The 6,000-nt window shown below is 46.0% G+C and overlaps 1 protein-coding gene across 7 annotated transcripts in view; it reads left to right on the top strand.

The window, feature by feature from the left end:
- Positions 1-1,022: 1,022 nt before the first annotated feature.
- nr2c2 (nuclear receptor subfamily 2 group C member 2) overlaps positions 1,023-6,000 on the top strand; it is a 64,755-nt gene continuing 59,777 nt past the window's right edge. For 2 of the 7 annotated variants that reach the window (XM_062969779.1, XM_062969778.1), the window contains exon 1: positions 3,394-4,489. The gene's annotated coding sequence lies outside the window, so the exon portion shown is untranslated. Of the gene's footprint in view, positions 1,219-1,255; positions 1,281-3,393; positions 4,490-6,000 lie in introns of those variants that run through there. The other 5 variants (XM_062969782.1, XM_008105317.3, XM_008105316.3 and 2 more) reach the window with 5 other exon arrangements.

Genomic DNA, 6,000 nt, shown 5'->3' with positions numbered 1-6,000 from the left:
ATATAAAATTCATTGTTTGCTACGACATGCTTGGCGACGGCCATTTGGATGGTACAGACCCACAAAATGTGGGTACCTACGGCTGTTTTGCCTTATCATCAGCTGTGATAATAAAAGGCTTGTTTTAATGCTCTCCTGGAATTCTCTCCTTTACTCCCCCTCTGGGCTAGTTCCCAACACAAGTACAGTAGAGTCTCACTTATCCAACATAAACGGACTGGCAGAATGTTGGATAAGCGAATATGTTGGATAATAAGGAGGCATTAAGGAAAAGCCTATTAAACATCAAATTAGGTTATGATTTTACAAATGAAGCACCAAAACATCATGTTAGACAACAAATTTGGCAGAAAAAGTAGTTCTATATGCAGTAATGCTATGTAGTAATTACTGTATTTATGAATTTAGCACCAAAATATCACGATATATTGAAAACACTGACTACAAAAATGTGTTGGATAATCCAGAACGTTGGATAAGCGAGTGTTGGATAAGTGAGACTCTACTGTATACTGTGTTTTAACAGTGTCTATTAACTACGTATGAACTGTGAGAAGATAGGAGTAACAAAATGTTCTACTTACTGGGTTGAACCCCACTTGCCTAGTTTCCAACAGGCCTCACAGCCTCAGAGGATGCTTGCCACAGATGTGGGCGAAACGTCAGGAGAGAATGCTTTTGGAACTTGGCAACACAGCCCAGGAAACTCAACAGAAATCCAGTGATTCTGGCCTCCGTATGGAAGCCTTCGGCAACACATGGTACTACTTACGATTCTTGGGGGTAAAGCCATAATAAGGAAGTGAGCGGTTCCTGCTTTTGGCGCGCGGCTTCTATCTTCCTCGAGCCCTGCCTGCCTCGCGCCTCTAACGGCCGTCCCCCGCGCGCGCCCAGGTAGCCCCTCCTTCCCTCCCCGCTCTCCCCCTCCCTCCCGCGGCTCGGGCCCCGCCTCATTAGGCGGAGGGGGGGAGGGGGCCGCGGAGGGAGGCGGGGTGAGGCGGCGAAGAGGAAGAGGGGGGAGGCTCCCGGGCGGCGGCGACCTCGGCACCAACAACAGCAGAGCGCCAGGTGGGGTCACGAACCCTGACCTTCCACCCCAAACAAAAACACCCGCCGCCATTCCGCCCTCCCCCGCCCGTTAACCCCCTCAGCACCGCCAGGCCCGGACAGACCGTGACGCCACTGCCGACGCCGCCTCCCTCGGGCGCCAATGCTGAGGTAACTCATGCTGGAGCGGGCCTTCAGGAAGAGGGAGGGAGGGGGAAACGGCCTGGCTGGAGGTCAGTGTGAGGAGGAGGAGGCCGCGGGTCGGCGGCGCCTTGTTCCTCCGTCCGCGAGAGAAGAGCAGGCAGGGCGGAAGAAAGATGGAGTCTGGGCGGGCGGAGGCAGTGGCTTGAACCCGACCCTTTTACCTTTGCCACCGGGAGGGCGGAGGGGAGGGGGCGGCGGGTGTTTTGCATACGGGGCGGCAGCGCCAGCCCGCCGCCATCTTAGCACACGCTTTCCGCGGCCTACGCTCTGGGCGGAGGAGACGAGGGAGGGAGGGAAGGAGGGAACACGCCGGGGCCGAAAGGGACGCGCAAGCAGGGCGGGGAGGGAAATGGCGGCGCTGCCCGGTTTGGCGGCCGGCCAACGCCGCCATCTTAGCCCCGCCGCCCCACTCGCCTCTCTCTCCCCAGCGCCCCCGCCCCCCTTCATCACAACAGAGGCGGGACCAAGGGCGGCCCTCTTCGCCAATCCACGCCTGGCTGCTGGCGGGGCGGGTTTTCTCTTTGTGAGAAAAAGCCTATTGGTGGAGTCGTAATAATGCGGGAAAGTCGGGCTTTCTGGTAGTCGCCTGAATAAAACTGGCCAACAGGCTCCCCTCCGTTTGTTGGGATGCTTTATATCAGGCATAGGGAAACTTCTACTCGCCAGGTGTTTTGGACTTCAACTCCCACAATTCCTATAGGAGTCTAGTGTCTAGATCGGGCATGGTCAAACTTGGACCCTCCAGGTGTTTTTGGATTTCAACTCCAAACTCCAGGCGAGTTGAAGTCCAAAACACCTGGAGGGCCCAAGTTTGCCCATGCCTGGTCTAGATCCAGGGAAGTCATTCTACCCCTCTATTCTGCCTTGGTCAGACCACACCTGGAAGAGGAATCTGTCCAGAGGAGGATGACTAAAATAATCAAGGGTCTGGAGAACAAGCCCCATGAGGAGCAGCTTGAGGAGCTGGGCATGTTTAGCCTACAGAAGAGAAGGCTGAGAGGAAAACAACAGGAAAAACTCAGCCACTATCAGGACCTCAAGATTGAACTTCAAAGACTATGGCAGAAACCAGTGCAGGTGGTCCCGGTGGTGATCGGCGCATTGGGTGCCGTGCCAAAAGATCTCAGCCGGCATTTGGAAACAATAGACATTGACAAAATCACGATCTGCCAACTGCAAAATGCCACCCTACTGGGATCTGCACACATCATCCGAAAATACATCACACAGTCCTCGACTTGTGATTTTGTGATACAAAATCCAGCATATCTATCTTGTTTGCTGTGTCATAATAAAATAATGATGATAATAATAATAACAACTTTATTTTTGTCACTCACACACACCCTAAGGGACTCGGGGCGGCTAACATGAGGCCAAGCCCAGATAAACACACTTAAACAGGATAAAATACATATATTATACAAAATGAACAAGATAAAATACTATTACCGCAATGACATAACAAAATAGCAAAAACAAGAATGACATAGTAAAACATAATTTGAAAACAAAACCAAGGTTAAACAAGAATGAACTGGGCCAAAGTGCAAGGGTGTAATTTGTAAACCAAATGGGTGAGGTTGATGGATAAACTAATGAGGACCATGTATAAATATGTGAGGGGAAGTCATGGGGAGAAGGGAGCAAGCTTGTTTTCTGCTGCTCTGGAGACTAGGATGCGGAACAATGGCTTCAAATTACAGGAAATTAGATTCCACCTGAACATTAGGAAGAACTTCCTAACTGAGAACTGTTCAGTAGTGGAATTCTCTGTCCCAGAGTGTGATGGAGGCTCCTTTGGCTGGATGGCCATCTGTCGGAGGGGGGGGGGGGTGCTTTGAATGCGATTTTCCTGCTTCTTGGCAGGGAGTTGGACTGGAAGTTCTTAATGTTCAGGTGAAATCTCCTTTCCTGTAATTTGAACCCATTGCTCCTAGTCCTACTTTCAAGGGCAGCAGAAAACAAGTCTGCTCCCTCTTCCCTATGACATCCCTTCAGATATTTATACATGGCTATCATGTCTCCTCTCAACCTTCTCTTCTGCAGGCTAAACATACCCAGTTCTTTAAGATGCTCCTCATAGGGCCTGATCTCTAGATCTTTGATCATTTCAGTCACCCTCCTCTGGACACTTTCCAGCTTGTCAGTATATATCTTGAACTGTGGTGCCCAGAATTGAATACAATATTTCAGGTGAGGTCTGATCCAAACAGAATAGAGAGGCACCATGACACTCCCCGATCTAGACGAGTGGCTCTCAGCCTGTGAGTCCCCAGGTGTTTTGGCCTACAACTCCCAGAAATCCCAGCTAGCTTACCAGTTGAAGGCCAAATATATGGAGACCCACAGGTTGAGAACCACTGATCTGGACACTATACTCCTTTTGATGCAGCCCAAAATCCCATTGGCTTTTTAAAGCTGCTGCATCACACAGCTGGTTCATGTTCAACTTGTCCACTAAGAGTCCAAGATCTTTTTCACATGTACTGTTGTCGAGCCAGGCACACAAACATTTTTGCGACATTCTGTATGTGCAGGTTGTATGTATACATTATATGTATTTCTGTGAGTCTATACATGGTTTGGTCAATAGTACCAGTTGAACCATTAGTCCTGACAATGTGTTTCAATTTGTGGCTTTCCAAATAGTTTGAACTACAGTTATCATAGTCCCTGATCATCCTGTCTCAATCTTTATAATATTGATTTTTGATCTATCTGTCAGTGGTCTCAATGAATGGAGGGGCTCAGATAGTGGGTGGGGTAAGAATTTATTGAAAATACATGTTAACATATCTTTGGTTCAGTTATCCTTCTTCCTGCATGGGTTTAGCAATTCAGTGTGAGCTGAACGAACTGATCATTATTTCCTTTACTTGTCTAAGCTTTTGTTCTGGGTGATGAAAAATTAGTGGTAGGACCTATGTTCTCAAAGTAATAGCTAATTTCAGGCTTGCTCTGGACAATGAGCTGGATATACCTTGTTGTAAGAAGAAATGTTAGCAAAAGGAGAGGCTAGTTTTTCTTTGAGGTTATGATTTCTTCAGTCGACAGTTTCTTCATTCTCTTGGTCTCTGAACAGTGTAATATGGAAAATTTGGTTCAGTTTATTTATTTATTATGTATTTACAGCATTTTTACCCCGCCTTTCTCACCCGAGGGGACTCAAGGCGGCTTATATAAATTGGCAATATTCAATGCTCAAAACAATTCACTAAAATCAACAGCGCATATAGTAAGTTCACTAAATTCAACAGTTTGCTATAATAAGTTCTAAATTGCTTGTTCACAGTGGAAAACCCCATAGGACCTTAGAACTGAGGATGTATGAGAGAGAAAGCCATTTGCCTCTTCTTGCACCGTTTTCATAGGGAAAAGCAAACTACAGGCAGTTCCTGAGTTACAAGCATCCAGGTTAAGAACGAGGGGGTGGGGTTGAGACAACAGGACGTGAGAGAGGAAATCTACCTCTATGAAGGGAAATTCACTCCTGTAAGAGTTATGGGGACAAGTGATCTCCCATGAAGCTTTCTCAACAAACCTTGTTACCATGACAACCCAAAAATTTCAAAATCCAATTGTCACAGGGAAAGAAAGTGAGCTGAAATCTTCTGGACCAGGGCACAAACAGCAAAACAAACATTACAGGAGTGTTAACCCTTTCACATGCTATCCAAAACTTTTTTAAAATGATTGGAGTTACATTTAAAGAAAGTACCTGTTCTGACATACATGCAAATTCAACTTAAAAACCAAGAGAACCTATCTTGTTTGTAAACAGGGGACTGCCTGTAATGAGTGAGCATGAAGAACTGTTAGCTGCTTGTGCCCAGTTGTTCCATTCTTCCTTTCTCTGGATTGAGAAAGTATAAGCAAAAAGTATCACTCTCTCTCAGTATTAACCATTACATCATCTTGTGTTACTGGTAATATCACTTGTCCTGTTGAATTTTGGGAGGCAAATAGAAGTATTTCTACCATTATCAAAGGCAGTACAACAAAATTGATGGAGACTTAAATTTCCCAGAGGGATGCACTGGAGTAGTGATAACAGTTATTGGTTATGATTCTGATGCTTTGGCAGCTGCCTAATATAAAATTACAACATTGACACAATATGTGGTGAAAGGGTATGGCACAATAATTGCCTTTATGTAATCCCTTGTATATTTTAAAGTTCCAGTTTTGTTTTTCAAATGTTTTATATCTTTCCAGAGTAATCAGGAAACAGACTCAAGGATGGATGTGAATATGAGCAGACTTGTTTATTAAGCATCTTCATCCAGAAATGATTTACAAAACTCTAGAACAGACTTGCACAACATAAGGCTCATGGCCCGGATGCAGCCTGCAAAGGGCTTCCCTGTGTCCTATGGAAGGAGCTGGGGTTCCCCTTCATGGGCATCCCTACCCATGCCAGCCTTCTTGGTTGGGCAGGGAGGGAGGGAAGGAGGAGAAATGGGCCATAGAAGTTTTTTTTTAAAATGGCCTTTTACAAGTGCCAAGTTGTACAGGCGTACTCTAGAATGTGCAGGAGTTTTATAGCTGATAATGGATAGACTGTTAGCACACAAACTAAGGGTTAATTGATTTAAAACGCTAGAAAAACTTTCCATTATATATGGTATAAGAAGATACATTTTGTGTCCCATGGTATGGTCTTACAGTATAGAGCTCTGTATTCTCCCTGATTCAGTACAGTGGGAGCAATTATAATGTCCCTTTATAAGTGAAATCCTAAAAACA

Source organism: Anolis carolinensis, chromosome 2 (genome assembly GCF_035594765.1).
Source record: "Anolis carolinensis isolate JA03-04 chromosome 2, rAnoCar3.1.pri, whole genome shotgun sequence".
NCBI classification, from domain to species: domain Eukaryota; kingdom Metazoa; phylum Chordata; class Lepidosauria; order Squamata; family Dactyloidae; genus Anolis; species Anolis carolinensis.
Note: the sequence above shows the minus strand (reverse complement) of the source record. Positions and strands in the feature narration are given on the sequence as shown.